This window comes from Acipenser ruthenus, chromosome 47 (assembly GCF_902713425.1).
Source record: "Acipenser ruthenus chromosome 47, fAciRut3.2 maternal haplotype, whole genome shotgun sequence".
Lineage (NCBI taxonomy): Eukaryota > Metazoa > Chordata > Actinopteri > Acipenseriformes > Acipenseridae > Acipenser > Acipenser ruthenus.
The window spans coordinates 498283-501712 of NC_081235.1; the positions used below are offsets into that span (position 1 = coordinate 498283).

Sequence of the window (3430 nt, forward strand, 5' to 3'; positions counted from 1 at the left end):
ATCCATTTTCTCAGAGTAGGAACTAACAAAGGTATGAGACATCTTGTGTAACACTCTAATAAACGGCACAAATATTTTCCTCCTTTTATGAGGTCTGAAAACATGCCCAGACTTGCCCTTTTAAAAAAACAAAAAAACAAAAAACAAAAACCCTTCGTAGTCTCAATCATTTTAACCTTTTGCTCAAACACCTAACCACCATGATTCTCAGAACCCCGGTAAGCTTAATTCTTATTTTTTATTTAGTAATGTTTTAAGAAAAACTGTTGTGGCTGAGTGGTTAAGGCGATGGACTTAAGATCCACTTGATTCAATTGTCAGCGTGGGTTCAAATCCTACCAACAGTAATTATTTTTATTTCAAACTCTTTACATTTATAAATATTTAATGTTTATAAGCACTTGTTAAATACAAGGGGTCTGTTATATATATATATATATATATATATATATATATATATATATATATATATATTCCATACTCCTATATAAAATCCACGCCCCCTCATTATATATTCATAAATCCACTCTCACTCATTATATATTCATATATTCACACATAAGGTCAAAAGGTCCCTAAAAGGTCAAAAAGGTCATCAATCAAACTTTTGACATAAGCTATAGTAATATTACTACTCATGGGTTCAATCACCATACTGGCCAGAGCTTTGGTAACGGAACCATGGTGTGTTCTACTTTTTTTCTTGTAAGCGTACTGTCAAACCTTTCATCTTTCACATTGCTCTAGGTGCTGTTTTGAATGCTCACCATAACTGTTGTGTTAAAATCTTGTCAGCCCAGCCAACACACAGAAATCAATTAATCCATCAATCCATCCATCCATCCATCTATCCATCCATCCATTATCATTAACCGCTTAATCCTTTACAGGGTCGCGGTGAGCCGGAGCCTAACCCAGCATACACAGGGCGCACGGCGAGACTACACCCTGGACGGGACACCAGTCCATCGCAGGGCACACAGAAATCCAGTCACATTGTAATAATGTGCAGGAGCATTGGTTGTTCAGTGGTAGAATTCTCGCCTGCCACCCGCAGGGAGGCCAGTCGAGAATAGGTGTAACAGAGAATCCAGCTGCAGAAGCCTGTTTTCAGGGTTTGTTTTTTTGTCCCTGGGCATTACACATCATTAGCACTGGGAGACTGGAATAAACACGCCTTTATTGTTAACTATTTAACTTTTTGCTGCACAATATTATTATTATTATTATTATTATTATTATTATTATTATTATTATTATTATTATTATTATTATTTATTTCTTAGCAGACACCCTTATCCAGGGCGACTTACAATTATATTTCTGTTACTTAGCTTATCTTGTGTATATATATAACAATTTACAGTATTATCATAAGTTTAACCTATATGATAATAATAATAACAGTAATACTGGAAGCACTGCAGAGACTGACATAACTCAGCACACTTAAAGACTATAATACGTAAATATAATGATCCAGAAATCATTAGGATATTTTTTATGCAAATTAAGCTATTTACAGTATAAAACATTAAACAAAATACATAAAATATAAAAAGCAACAACATAATGCATTATATATATATAAGAACATAAGAAAGTTTACAAACGAGAGGAGGCCATTCAGCCCATCTTACTCGTTTGGTGATATATATATATATATATATATATATATATATATATATATATATATATATATATATATATATATATTTAGCTCAAAGAGCCAGCTGCCCAACGTTTTGATATGTTGTACATATCTTTCTCAAGGGAGCCTGTGTTTGAATCAAAACATTGGAGGTATTTATAGGTTTTTGACGGCATGACAACTACTTCTTATTGTTTACATTCAAATCCATGATTTATTCTTACATGTAATTGTGTTCTATATATTGTGACATCATTTTTACTTCTATCTTTGAATCTGTATTAATTATAATTAACACTACTTTATATAAACTTATATTTTTATTATATCATGCAATGCTGGCTCTGAGGATCAGTCTTGATCTGGCCTCCCCAGCGCATCAGCATGCACAACTTTTGAATTAATTTTGTTTATTTATTTAAATGTTATATATTTATTGAAGTTAATTAGTTCATTCTTTTCTGTTGAATCCCGCTGGCATAATCGTGTTCAGTCTATTTATCCATTTACTTTCTTGTATTCTTCAATATGTCGCATTGTCTAATTTTAGCTGTTCTAATACTACAAACTTTACATCATTTATGTCATGTCCCTGACTGGTGAAGTGCTGTACTATTGGTTCATTCATTTTTTTATTTCTAATTAATGAAAGGTGATTCTGAATTCTTTTAAGTAGTTCCAGTGTCTCCAACATATTTGATTTCATCACATTTTTCACAGGCTATTCAGTAAACAACATTGCTATTTTTACAGTAGGTATTAGTTTTTAGTGGATATGTGGTGTTCTTATGTTTAATTATATTTTTACTTTTGTCCATGTATTTACACACTTTACATCTACTAGTGCACATGTTCGTAGAACCTATTTTGTCAATTATTATTTTATGTTCACTGTGAACTAAAATATCACCTAAATTAGCTTCTCTTTTGAATTCTACAACTGGGGCCTTAAGAAATACTTTTTTTAAATTTTTCTGAATTATGTAGAATCAGCAAGTGTTTCCAAACTATCTTAGAAATATTGAGCAAAAGTTTAGAGTAAGTCATTACTAATGGGACTCCTTTGACCTTTTTATCTCTATTTTTATAATCTAGTAGATCATCTCTTTTTAGTTTATCCACTTTTCTTAAGTCCGTCTCTATAATTCTTTCTTTGTATCCTCTTTTTTTAAGATGTGTTTTTAATACATTTCTTTGTTTTACATAGTCACTTTCTTTTGAGCATATTCTTCGTATTCTTATTCCTAGACCCTTTGGGATTGCCCTTTTAGTTTGTGTCGGATGTGCAGAGGACATGTGTAAATACGGGTGCATGTCAGTAGGTTTACAGAAGAGGTCAGTCTCAATTGAACCTTCTTCAAGTTTTACTGTGGTATCTAAAAATTCTATTTATTTTCTTGTCCATCAAAGGTCCACCTTAATATTACTGTGTTTTTCATTTGCCATACACTGTGTGTGTGTATATATATATATATATATATAGTATATATAGTATAGACAGCAGGGAGGGGGTTAAAGCCTCCCTGAGGAAAACATGTGCGTAGGCACGTTTGTTTAATTGTTTAATTTAATTGTTTCATTGTTTTAACTGTTTTATTGTTTAATTATCCTCCAGGTGCAGGGTATAAAGGACAGGCAGTTAGATTACTCAGGGCTGCTGTGGAGGAGAAGGAGGCAGGAGAGGTGCTATGCTTCCTGGAAGTCGTGAGGTGAAGAGTGTGCTGTATGAAACCTGTGTGGTTTTTGTTTATTGTGTTTGGCGGGGAAACGGCTTAGCCG

General features: G+C 32.8%; 1 non-coding gene across 1 annotated transcript; it reads left to right on the plus strand.

Moving 5' to 3' along the window:
- The first annotated feature begins 262 nt into the window (after nt 1-262).
- On the plus strand, nt 263-347 carry trnal-uaa (transfer RNA leucine (anticodon UAA)). Its single transcript has one exon. It is a non-coding gene; the product is annotated as a tRNA-Leu (tRNA).
- The last annotated feature ends 3083 nt before the right edge of the window (nt 348-3430 follow it).